Raw genomic sequence first — 13,807 nt, forward strand, 5'->3', positions numbered from 1 at the left:
GGGAAGGATTTTGTGCATACTCAGATTGGGACAACCATGGAATGGGCTTGAGCTTGTTTCTTCCTTCGCAAATGAATAAAAGATTTGTTTTTTCTCCTGAATGCCTCCTTGCAAAAACCTGCAGTTTGACCTGCTTTCCCCTCTTGCTCTCTAGTTATAGGACAGCTGCAAGCTGTCATGGATTTTTTTTTTTTCTCAGCATAAATCAACGGTAGCGGGTGCCCAAAGTACAGCTCAAAAAAAAGAGTTAAATCTGTCCCTGCCCCTCCCTTGAGTGAGTTGGTTACAGTTTCAAGTGGCCATATTTGTGGACACTTATGTAAATAAAGCCTCTAACTGCCTGCCAGTGGCAAATCGCATTCAGCCTGCGTTACACTTATTAGCTGCCCCATTCTGGTATATGGGGTAAAAGAGGCCATATCACAAGATCTGTAACTCACATGGTACCTAGCCTATGTCCAAGGCTTCTTAAATAAATACCTAAGGGCATGCCTAAACATACAAATCAGCTCAGCAGCAACTTCACCATATATAGCAGAAGCCCAGCTGATCAAACCTTTTAGCAAATAAAAGTAGGTAAAAATGACCCCACCTTCTCTGCAGCTTGCATACCCCAGCTCCTTGTGCCTGTTCTTAGATGTGAAATATGTTCCTCTACTAAAGCCTCTGAGAAGATGAGCCCTGAAAGCCTACAAATATGGACTGTTTTGGATTGAGTTCCAGAGCTGAGGGACCTCTACTTCTATAACGAAGGGGTTGCAGCTCAAGCAAATGCACTTCCCATTGGTGGGGGAAAAAAAAAAAGGTGAAGCTCTGAAGTTCCCTGCCACAAGAACTGAGGGGCACACAACTTATGTATTTATTTAGACCAGTAATCTTACACATTGTCATGGCAATAGCACTACTAAACTCCTAATGTAACAGGATCTTCTTGGCTTTAAGAAGGGTCCAGTCACCTCATCTCTGTCCCCACACTGGGACCAGAACCATAGCAGCTCAGAGCCATTATTTAAAGATGTTGTTGGTTGGTGGGAAAATCCTGGTGTGATGGCCAGAGTAGACTAGAAATCTTTGTAGGATAGTCTGTGATATAGGCTATTTAAGGAGACAGATACATTTTAAGGGTTATTCAATCAATCTTCCTACTACGGAATGATCACTCCTTAAAGAAAAACTGAGTTTTTGCTCTCCCACAGTTTAGTTTGGAATTAATCCAGTTAGTCTAATCCAGTTGGTTGATTTGGGGTTAATCAGAATGAGGAGCCCTAGGCTAAAATGCAGATGGATGTCATATTTGTATTACTGTGGACTGGCCTCTCTGTTTTTAAAGTAATAGGTGTGTTCATTTTTTATCACCCAGTACAAAGTCAAAAAGGTTAAAACAGTTTGTTTTTAGAGTCTTATTAACTTGCCCAGTAGCTTTTTTTCTTAGGTTTAAATTTTTGTACACTTTAAGAATCCTGATCTGCTACATAGATCCTCTGCAATTCTAAGGAAATTCACTACTCTATTTTGCCTGCATACTTAAGATTTTCATCTTGTGCTACTTTTCTTTTGTCCATGGAATAGTATCTGCAGCAGATGGATAGTCCATTCAAAATGCAGACTTGAGATCAGGGCCGTAACAAGGGTGAGGTGACCAAGGCCCTTACCTCAGGGGGTGCAGTTACCTGGCTGGGCAGCTCTGTTCAAGCTGCATAGGGTTCTTTAAGAGCCATTTGCATCTTGTCACGCTGCTGCCTCTAGCTGACTCCTCCTCCTCCACATGGCCTTGCCACCCTGCTTCAAATGGAAGGGGCTTGCTGCTGCTGCTGCAGGGGCAAAGGTGGCTGCAGCTCCAGCTCAGCTGGGCAGGGCAGCCCCTGGGTGGGATGGGGAGTTGGAGTGGGGGCTGCCAGCTGCACATCTGTTGCCTCCTCTGCATCCACCTCCCCCGGGCAGGACAGGGCTTGGCTCGCTGTACCGCCCCCACCCTGGGGCAGGTGCAGCAGCAGAGCCCATGCCACTCCAGTCCTGGGACCCTACCCCCCTAGCCTGGGAATTTGGGGGCTGTGGCTTCAGGGCAGTGCCCTCCACAGCACTGCACCATGCCAGGCTGCTGAATGAGCATGGACTGGTGCTGGCAAGGAGGGCAGCTGGAGGGGCCAGGCAGGACTTTGGGGTGGGGTTGGGGGGCACCTGGGTGAACAGTGCTAGCTACAGGGGGGTTGTAAGGCAGCTAAGCTGGGTTTGCCCTGGGGGCAATACTGCATTTATGAGGGTGTATTGGGGGTAGAAGAGGGAAGGTGCTCAGTGTCTGTGGGGGCAGCTGGGTTTGTAGAGGTGCCAGAAGGACTGCTGGATGAGTGGGCCTTGTGGGAGACACTGGGTTTGCATGGACGCTGGGGGGGGCTGCTGGATGAGTGGGGATCAGGGGAGAAGCTGGGTTTGGGGGGCTGGGGTAGACTTAAAGGGGTGGAGCAGGCTGGGGTCAGTCTGCCCCCCTGCCACTCCCTCCTCTTTATGTCTGCTACATGTTGCCCTGGCTACTCCTCCCTGCCCAGATTCATGGAGGATGCAGCCTGCTCAGCCAGCCCTCCCGGCTGCAGCCCAGCTGCCTGGTTGCCAATCTGTGTAGTGAGCAGGAGGGGAAAGCAGGCACCAATGCCACCTGAGCTGCCTCCTGCTGGGTGTGGCTGACTTCTCTTCCTCTGACTCACTTTACCTCCCTGCCTATTTTCTTATTTGTGCGACAGATCAGTTGGGATTCCTGCCTGGCACAGTGGGGTTCAAATAAATGTTTACTTACTGTGCCTCTCATTTAAGGCCTGGTTACATATACGCACCCCTGCTCTGCTGGGGTGTTAAAAAGAGAACACGCTGAGCACCAATGGCGTTGTGATGTACTATTCACAGAGATACTACACAGTTTTTACACCCCATTGCCTAATACTTATTTTCTGGAATATTGCAAAGAGCTACAAACAGAGAAAGCCCTTTGTTAAACCAGCTCTCTGCCTCACTCCACATACAAGAGAGCACAATGGCCTTGTAAACCCAGGGTTGTGAATTCAGTCCTTGAGGGGGACCTTTCAAGGTTCTGAGGCAGGTTAGATTTGGGGGGTGGGGGCGGGAAAGAAGTCAGAGATGGTGATAGGTCCTGCTATGAGTGCAGGGGACTGGACTTGGTGACCTTTCAAGATCCCTCCCAGTTCTATGAGATGTGTAACTCTTGGATAGCTCTCTGGGAGTGAGGGAGGCAGTAGCAACATCTGGATGGCTGAGGGATCAGTATATCATCCCCTAAAAAAGGAGAGACTGACAAAGGATGGGTTGACACATTTATTAAGGACTGTTTTTTATTCATGTGCATTGTAGCTCTTGAAGTGTTGATTTTTGTAACTGAATTTGAAAAATAAAATAGGCTCTTCTCGCTATATCGATTGCAGACTCCTGCACTAGGCTCTGGAGTAGGTAATGAACCCTTCACGAGAGCCAACACACAAATAACATTCTTCCACTCCTCCCTCAGGATGCCACCTGCAAAGAGAGCTCAATCCCTTCCTGGCCTGAATACCTCAGACAAATTATCTGTCCCAGTAACTACTCACAGCCGGGTCATTCTCATACACAGCATGTCTTATTTGCTGTCTCCCCACTTGGATAATGCACTTTCTCTGCAACTGTAATCCATGCTAGCCAGCTCACTTGGTGCTCAGTGTGCCTGGTCCCCTGCCCCTTTTGCCTGGGCAGGCCAGGTGATCTCCTCAACTGCATCTGCCTTGGCATGTTTTGCACCTCCTCTTTAACCTCCAGACAGATTTTACACAGCTGGTGTCTTCAGGTCCTGGGCAGGTGAGAGGCCTCATAACTACAGTAAATGTGTTTATCATTTATCTTTCTATGAAATAACTGCTATGAATTTAGAAACAGAATCATAGAAGAGTAGGACTGGAAGGGACCTCAAGAGGCCATCGAGTCCAGCCCCCTGCCCTCATGGCAGGACCAAGCACTTTCTAGACCATCCCTGACAGCCATCTATCTAACTTCTCCTTAAATATCTCCAGTGACAGAGATTCTACCACCTCCCTTGGCAATTCGTTCCAGTGTTTGATCACCCTGACAGTTAGGAACTTTTTCCTAATGTCCAACCTGAACCTCCCCTGCTGCAATTTAAGCCCATTGCCTCTTGTTCTAGCCTCAGAGGCCCAAAAGAACAAGTTCCTTCCCTCTGCCTTATTGACACCCTTTTAGATACCTGAAAACTGCTATCATGTCACCCCTCAATCTTCTCTTTTCCAAACTAAACAAGCCCAATTCTTTCAGCCTTTCTTCACAAGTCATGTTCTCTAGACCTTTGATCATTCTCGTTGCTCTTCTCTGGACCCTCTCCAATTTCTCCACATCCTTCCTGAACTGCGGTGCCCAGAGCTGGGCACAATACTCCCAGCTGAGGCCTAACCAGCGCAGAGTAGAGCAGGAGAATGACTTCTTGTGTCTTGTTCACAACACACCTGTTAATGCATCCTAGAATCACGTTTGCTTTTTTTGCAACAGCATCACACTGACTCATATTTAGCTTGTGGTCCACTATAACCCCTAGATCCCTTTCTGCTGTGCTCATTCCTAGGCAGTCCTTTCCCATTCTGTAGGTGCGACACTGATTGTTCCTTCCTAAGTGGAGCACTTTGCATTTGTCCTTATTAAACTTCATCCTGTTTACCTCAGCCCATTTCTCCAGTTTATCCAGATGCTTTTGAATTATGACCCTATCCTCCAAAGAAGTTGCAACCCCTCCCAGCTTGGTATCATCTGCAAACTTAATAAGTGTACTTTCTATGTCAATATCTAAATCGTTAATGAAGATATTGAACAGAACCGGTCCTAAAACAGACCCCTGCGGAACCCCACTAGTTATTCTTTTCCAGCAGGATTGAAAACCATTAATAACTAGTCTCTGGGTACGGTTATCCAGCCAGTTGTTCACCCACCTTATAGTAGCCCCATCTAAGTTGTATTTGTGTAGTTTATTGATAAGTATATTATGTGAGACCGTGTCAAATGCTTTACTGAAGTCTAGGTATACCACATCCACCGCTTCTCCCTTATCCACAAGGCTCGTTATTCTATCAAAGAAAGCTATTAGATTGGTTTGACACGATCTGTTTTTAACAAAACCATGCTGGCTGTTCCCTATCACCTTACCACCTTCCAAATGCTTGCAGATGATTTCTTTAATTATATGAGGGGGTGGACTTTTATATTCTTGCCTCAGGCGCAAAATTAGCTAGTTATGGCACTGCTTGAGATGTATTTTTTTAAATCTTTGTTTTTTGTTTTTGTGTTTTAAAAAAAAGCAAGCTTTTCAATGAGTCACAGAGCAAGTTTTCAAAATGCATCTATAGCATGGCTTTCTGGGCAGTTTTAAAGCTTAATGCATTAAAAGGTCCCACTCTACAGACACACAGTGCCAGCATCGAGGTCAGAACTGGTTTATGGAGGAAGACTGTCATTCTTCTCCCCGCCCCCCGCTTTTGTGCCTTCTTTTACACCTCTCGCCCCATGTACCCTGTCACTGTTTGCCTATATGTGCAGGCTACTTTTCGCTGTTTTAAATCCAATAGTGGGTTGAAGTGGCGGGGGGGGGGTGGTGTGTGTGTGTGTGTTGTTTTTTTGTTTTTTTTTTTAAATGTTCAAGTCCAGCAAAGTGACAGCTTCCTCCATATACTAGCTTACAGCAACATAGGTTCAGTTACTTTTTTTGCTTCACAGCAGGACCAAGTCTAACTCTCTCAGTAGTATAGGCTCACTTCTTTATTCTTGGAACTTGAGTAATTTGGGTCAAGAACATCCTTCTGACAGTGGAACGAAGTAATCTGTTTCAAGACTGTGGAGTCACTAGATCCTCCTCTCACTAAATATTTCATCTATTCTACCTGGTCTGTACTATGAATAGAGCCATACCAAATTCATGATCCATTTTGGTCAATTTTGCAGCTTAATTTTGGTCAATTTTGCAGACTTCTTAAAAATTCATTCCTGCTATTGAAATGTGCAGTTTCAGTGATGTAACTGCAGGAGTCTTGCCCCAAAAAGGTGCTGAGAGTAGGGGGAGAGTTAATAGCTTTCTGCACTGCCGTTGGTGGGGTGCTGCCTTCAGATCTGGGCACCTGGCCAGTAGCTGCTGTTCTCCAGCTCCCCAGTGCTGAAGACCTCACCGATGTAAGGGTACCAATACTGCAACCCCCTCCCCCCCCCTTTATAACCTTGTAAACCCTCTGCAATTACCATTTGGGTCAGGATCTCCCACTTGAGAAACACTGGTCTCCCCCATGAAATCCATATAGTGTGGAGTAAAAACACACACAAGACAAAAGATTTAACTAGAGGGTGGGGAGGAAGAGTCCAGATTTCATGGCTCCTGATGAGCTTTCCATGGCCATGAATTTGGTAAAGCCTAAGGATGAACAGAAGTTAACAATGTCTATGCCTAACCCATTCATATGAAAGCTGTGCAAGAGGTGATGCTAGAATTGCCGCCTCCTCTGACCTAACCAAGACCATATCCCGAACTGAGTTCTGATATGGTTTGCTCACTCAGGTGTACTATCGTGTAAACTAGAGGGAGGGGAAAGGCCTGTTGTGTGATATGGTTCCTCAGCTCCCATAGTGAGGTTGTGGCATTGAGATGTATGTATGTGCTTTGTACAAAACTTTTGTTTTTTGTGCATTGCTGTTGTACATAAAATTTAAATTAGATGGTCCTAAAAATTTATAGTACTGCAGATCCCCCATGAGACTGTGTATATGGGGTGTGTTGAGACCTTGGATGTGACCCACCAAAGAGCACACCACATCCCCAAATGTCTGTCTTCATATCTGATAACTTTTACCTCTGCTTCAGAACAATGTGTTACTTTATTAGGAATTGGTGGGGGGAGGGGATGTGGTCCAGAAGTACATGGAGCTTTTGGTTTTTAAAATCTACATGGATAACTATTGCAAGCAGATCCATGTGGTACACTGCGGTAGGGTATCCCAGCATCTCTTCCACGCTGCTGCAGCCTTAGTCTCTGTTTACACACTTTTTAAAAATAGAAGCCTTTAGCTGCAGTGCTTGCTGAGATATTCTGCTCCATGCTGGAAAAATCAGCAGAATTTCTATCTGTGCACATCAGTTAAGTTGGATGAGGTGCCAGATGCTTGAGAAGTGGCTGTGGCCAAGAATATTTTTCAGTCCTGTGCTTGGTGAGGAATTCGTGTATATTTATTTTTTTACTAGAGTGGGAGCCTGACTCTTGGTAACCATGCCTTTTGCCACCTTGAGAATACTGTAATGGATCTTCCCACTGGAGTGCATGCTGTGACTACTCAGAAATGGAACCTAGTAGACAATGCACTGGGTTAGCGTTGGCACTCTCTGCCAACTTGGTCCATCAGAGGCTAGGTCTGTTGACTTGCTGGGACCTCTGGAAAGCCAATCTTTGCTCAAGATTTTGGTGAGTGAGCGTGCTTAGGTTGAAGGAGGCTTTGGTTTTGTTCACCTGTCCAGGTAGGATGAGCAGTCCTGTATTTGTATGGTGTAATCATGAATGTATTATGGAATGAGCTCCCACAGGATCAGATGAGCAGCAAAAGTATGTTTTTTTCTTATGAGAGATTGAGAACTAGATCAGTCTGTGCGATAAAAATAAGCAACCTGTGCATATTCTTAGGTGCATGCGCCTGATGGTTTGAAGAAACAGTGCATTGATTGTGGGAGGTATGATAGCTGTGAAATAGCTGAATGTTACGTGATTGTGGAAGTATGTAAGTAAAACATGTACCAACTTGTAGCCCTAAGTGCTAAAGTCTACAAGAGGAAATGGTTACCAAGTATCAACAGCACTGTGAAGTAGAGTACTACTTAAAAACCAGGTGGGGGGGTGTGAGGTGTCTTAAAACACACTTGGATGGTACATTTCATTCATTTTTTGGTATGAGACATGTAGTGCAGCCAGGGAGTGATAAATGGGAGGTATGAACCCTGAGGATGATCAAAGTCTGAGTCCCTGTGGACTGAGGAGAGGCTACAAGAGGTTAATTAGAACACCTGGAGCCAGTTAAAGCCCTGCCAGAGACCCGATAAAACCCCTGCTTGGGTCAGAAGAGGAGAGCTGGCCTGTTTGAAGGTGTGCTGTTGGTGACGAGAGGGACTCTGGAGGCCCCGAGGACTGAAAGAAACCTTGCCCAGGAGGTGAGTGGGCAAGAAGCTGAAAGGGCGGAGAAAGAACTAGCCCAGGGGAAAAAAATCACAGCCTCAGGTACTTAACCACTGTCCATAGGACCTCTTGGCTGGGACTTGGAGTAGAGGGCAGGCCCAGTTTCCTTCCTCATTCCCCATCTCCCCACAACCCAGGCACTAGTGGAGCTCTTGTTGGGGCAAGAGGTGGCACCCTGACCTATCATACAAAAGAACAGCATGAGACCCACTATAATAGCATTGGCATTTGCTACAAGTGGCTATTTTTTGTACCTGTGGATGTTGCATCTCCATTTCTTTATATCTTAAGGGAGCTGAAGTAATGTGTAACCTTTGAGTTTATTTTAATGTAATTGTTTATTACACTGACTGTGCCATTACTAATCTACTATATATTTTAGACACTTTGTCAGTGAGTCTGTTCAAGAACTCATAAACAGTAAGAGCTAGGAAAAACCAAATTTGGTATGCAGCTTCCTCTCATCATAACTTCAAGCAGGGGGTGAGCAAACTTTTTACATTTGTCCTTGATTTTTGTCCCTGCAATTAGCAGGGCCTGACCAACCTGTCTAATGTAATCCAAGCTAATGGAAATTTTGGTTATGTTCATATGTTGGGGCAGGGGAGCCTTTCAGCATATGTGAGAAAATAAGTGTGGCAGTCCCTCAATTTATGCCAGGGTTGTGTTCAAGTTGGCGGGGGGTTGGGGGACGGTTTCCCCAGTGGAATGCACATTCTGTAGCCAGAGAAGCAGCGGGAGCACCTGGAGCTCCTTTTGGAAGGTAGTTCCTGGGTGGGGAGGTAAAACAGCTGGGGAGGGTTAAGCCTGGCAGTGGAACAGGGGCCGTGGGGGGTGGGGTTAAGCCTTAGGAGGGTTAGGGCTGCGGGGGTGCGGTTGGGCTGGAGCTGGTCTGTGGATGTTGGGTTGAGCTGGGCTGTGGGGGTGTGTGTTGGAGTTGGGAGGGGTTGAACATGGGCTGGGGGGGGGGGTGCAGATTTTGAGTTGCACTTAACTTGCGTTAATGCAAGTTAGCACACTCGAAATCCTGCATTTTGAGCGTGTGCTGTATGTAGAACATAAAAACTTTAATTAGTTTATAAATGTGAATACACAAGAGTAACATATTTCAATGAGCTAGATGAGCCTGAGGCCTAGCAGCAGATTGTGCTGCATCCCACCTATGGAATTCCATGCCACCCTGAGGGGGCCCATCCCCCACTTTGTGCACCTCTAACTTAAAGCAAGGTAAGGGTTTGGATGTGCCTGGGATTCAATTTTTCACATAAAGTGGAAAGGGAGAGATCTGGTAGGCGGGACAGATATATTGCAAAATGACTACAGTGAGGCCAGCGAGTGGGACTAGAACAGTTATAGCCTGGTTGCACTGGCAGGGGTGGAAAGAGGGACAGCTACCTACTGTGTATTTCAGAGCATTTGTCTGTCCCCCAGCTGGGAGACATGCACCCTTCCCCTGACTGTACTGGCAGTATCTGCAGCAGCAATGGACAGGCGCTTCTCACCAGGCCCCAAGCTGCTGTGGTGAGACGACGGCTGGGGTTGTCCTCTCTCCCCAGGGCAGCCTGTATATTGCACCCCTGATTCTCAGCCCAGAACAATAATTTAAATGAAGAACACCAAAACTTATTTCAGTGAAGGACCCAAGCAATGCTGGATAAATGTTCTAGTATTAAAACATCCAGATTATGCTAGTAGTTTATCAAGATACAGTAGACTCTAGTTTTACAGGCTTAAGTACAGTTTTGAAGAGTTTCAGTTTAAAAGGTTATATTTGGTTTTAGGAGTTCATACAAGTATATTAACATTGCAGAAATACCTTCTGGGTTATTTTCACATTAGACTTCCCTCTCTTAATATTCTTGGGTCAAGTGCCAGAGACCCATAGAAAAATCAGTTGGGGGGGGCCACACAGGCATAAGCCAAAAAAGGTGCCTCCTCCCTCCCCTCCCCCCCCCCCCCAAAAAAAAAAAAAATCCTCTCTGATGTGATCCCTGACTGTAGGGGGACCAGAGCTGTGGGGCTTGGATGGTGGTGGGGATGGAGGATGGGCAGAGTGGGGTGCTGGAAAGAGGGTGTAAGAGGGACACAGGGATGGGAGTCTGGAAGAGGGGGTGCTGCGGTTGTCTGGGGGTATGGGTCTAGGTGGGAGAAAGGATGTGGCGGGGTTTGAGGTGTGGGGTCAGAAAGGGAGGGAGCAGGGTAGGAGTGGTGAGTTGGAGTAGGGGAGAGGGTGCAGGAAGGCGGTGGGAGGGGAGCAGGGTCTGGGTGATAGGATGTGCACTTAACCTGTTCAACCCTGGAGACAAATGGTTCGGCACTCCTGCTTCCAAGCACCACCCTCTGCTTCTCTGGCTGGAATTCCAGCCATTCTGGATGCCATGGAGGGTAGCTCCAAGCTTCGGAGTCCAGATCTTAGCTACAGGCCAGGGGTTGCCCCTAGTTTAGGCAAACCCATTCTTTCTGCCCCCATAACACCTGTTACAGTGCAAAGGCTGGGCATTCTGCTTGCCATAGGGCAGTACAGGTTGAACCTCCCTCTCATCCAGTACCCTTGGGACGTGACCAGTGCCGGGTGAGGAAAATTTGCTGGACGAGAGGAGGTCAACGTTTTCTACAACATTACCAACGCTTCCACTGCTTACTGGGCTCTTAGAAGACATTTAGGGGTAAATTACAACTAAATAACAGCACAGAATACTGAGAGCCAGAACTGGTAGCTGTAAACCAAGTTTATGGGATTGTGGGAAAGTTGGCTGCACCCATAAGTGGTCTTCTGGCCAATTAAAGTCCTGCCAGGTTAGAGTTTGCTGAATGAGAGAGTTCCGGATTAGAGATGTTCAACCTGCATTACACATCTTGAAATGGCCCTGGTCTTACGTGCCAACTGAGATGTTACAATTTGCTTGTGCATCACAGATTATCAAACTATTGCTGAGGCACTTCAGATTTTCACCTTTTGTGCCTAATCGTGTGCGTGTGTGGGTGTGGGGACTACAGGCAACAAATTAACAGGGAAGAACATTGTGGTGGTACATAAATGTGACTTCAAGAGGGGTCTGACTGAAAGGAGCTTCTCATTCTTCTCCCCCTAGCCTAGCTGACAGGCCTTCTGTGAAATTTGGTAGTTGGTAGATATGTGGCCAAAACTGTGGTAATTCTAATGTTCACCAAATCAGATGTCGAGGCTTAACTGGAAGCTGAAGCATAAGGAGATGGCATCACTATGCTTCTGTCCCCGTACTTGCTGCATGGTTCATTGAGCTGCATTGCTCCTCTTTCTTGTGGCCGGTTGTGGCCCAGTATAGTTTCAGGAGGCAGTGATGTGAACAAAAGAATTTGCTAACTTGTCCCAGGCAGTACTGAAGAGTGCAGCTGGTGGGGCCCTGGCCTTGACCTAATCACCCTTTGTTCAGTAACCTGTTGAACTTTTAAAGCTGGCTTCCTCTCCTTGTGTGCAATTCATTCCAGCTGCAATTCGAATCACAAGCAGCACACAGGCTTTAACATGTGGCATTACACGGGGTTAATCATAACCAGACTCTGAAAGCTCCTCCTCCTGAAGGAGCAGAGGAATCTGCTGTGTATTACTGTGTTGGGGGAGGCAACCTAGGAAATAGCATGTAGTAAATGCTGCCCACTGAATAGCTGCTACTTTGATGGTGCGTGTTTCAGAGGGAAATAAGCGTTTGGTAGCTGTGGGGAAAGGTGATAAACCATTTTTGCCTCTTCCCTATTTCACCAAGCGCCTTAATCTTTCCAGCCAGACCTCTTAGCTTCCCCTCATTTTAAGTGATACGTTTCTGTGGAGGTGCAGTGTTTGCCAACTCCTATGGACAGTTGCCCTAGTTTGTTACTTGCAGCAGAATTGCAAAACCAAGTTGGTAACTGGTATTGCCTGTGCTAGGGAAGCTTACTTGTGACAGTTTAAACCCTCAGTAGGTTGAGGGCAATACTGTGATCTTTTCTATCTCTGTTTATGAATTGCTTAAAATATAAAACAGTTTTGTCTGTGGCCAGTTCTGTAGTGGGAAGCTCTACATGTTCATAAGTCATATGCGGCTGGTGTTGGCTCTGACTGGGGCACTAGGTATTGTTTGGGGCAAGTATTACTTTGATTTCTAGTATTCTAGTTTACTAAGTGCAGCTTGAAACTCTGAAATCCGACAACCTCTGACAGGACAAGGAATCTTGCAAGACCAGAGAGTCCCAGGGCTGGGAGGAGGAGGGGCTAGCTAGACCAGTGGTAGGACAACAGAGCAGGCAAGCCACAGGTGGTCTGGTGGCAAGCAGGTAGGAGGCCAGCAGCAGCCAGGGAGCCTGGGTGGTAAACTGAACCCCCAGGCTCACAGCAGCTCATTGGAGGGGCTGGGCAGGAAGTGGTGACCTGGAAAACCACTGCCAGGGTTGTTGGCAAAGCCCCTGGCTGGGGAGCAGTGGCTCTTGGCAGCTCACCCCCAGGGCTGGGCAGGAAGGTGTGGGTAGGGAAGTATGGCTAAGGATGGGAGCCAGCGGCTTGGGACCCTGCTGTGGAGCCAAGGGGTCAGGAAGCTGTTGATGACAGCAGGGACTAGGGGTCAGCATTGACTACCCTGGTCTTGCAAAATCTCTAGACTGGGACCACTCGTGCTGAGGGTGCTGGCTGAGGGAGGTTGAACCTGTATTGCTTTTGTTTCTCACCCTACACCAAAGCTTTTGTCATTCTTGACAACCTGAGACTGGATTCCTTTTTGGGCCCCCTTCATTGTGCATAGTGCACGCCTGTATGTTTGTTTTTCCAGTTCCTTGGAAACTCGTGTAATCTCTCTGCAGGCTCCTATACTTAGAGGATAGTGTGACAAGCAGTACTGTCATTAAGCCCCCCAAAACCAAACATTTTGTTTTCCTGTGGTCTTGAAGTTGGAAGCTTTTTTTTTTTTTTTTTTACATTAAAGTAATTAAGCACCACAGTGGGAAAAAACATCAGAACTACTTAGCAGATTCAGCTTAGGAGGCTAAATACACTCACTCCCTTTGAATATAGTCCACAAAGCAACTATGAAAAATTGAGTTGCAGTATATTTGTGCACACTGTCCAAACTATACTACATGACTATTCAACATGCAAGTTCAGAGCAACACAATTAGACAGGTACGGCTGAAAAAGACCTTGAGAGGATGTCGGGAACAAGTAAACCTAGAGCAATATTTCTCAACGTGGGTCATGGTCCAGCTTTGGAAAAGCTGCTAGTGGGCCTGTGCCACTTCATTTACTTAAACGTCTGGAAGCAGTGTGGCCTGGGCCACCTCTTTCCGTGCTCTTCTTAGCTAGAATCTGCAAACCAGAGCCAAAGGAAGTGGTGAGGCTCTGTAGCGATGGACCTTTTAAGTAAACAAAGTGGTGTGGCCCACTAGAGGCTTTCCCGAAGTGGGCCCATGGCTCACTTTGAGAAACACTGATCTAGGTCCACCATTATCTTAGAAAAGCTCCAATGACTGATTCCACAACTTCATTTAGAAGTTGGTTCCAGAATTTAAAATACCTATAGCTATAACATTTTTCCCCCTTAATATTTAGCCTAAATATCCCT

General features: G+C 46.7%; 1 protein-coding gene across 2 annotated transcripts in view; it reads left to right on the top strand.

The window, feature by feature from the left end:
• The window catches only part of PLPP1 (phospholipid phosphatase 1), a 125,835-nt gene that overhangs the window by 92,155 nt on the left and 19,873 nt on the right, over positions 1-13,807 (top strand). The gene's annotated exons all lie outside the window — the stretch shown is intronic.

This window comes from Carettochelys insculpta, chromosome 5, assembly GCF_033958435.1.
Source record: "Carettochelys insculpta isolate YL-2023 chromosome 5, ASM3395843v1, whole genome shotgun sequence".
NCBI lineage: Eukaryota > Metazoa > Chordata > Testudines > Carettochelyidae > Carettochelys > Carettochelys insculpta.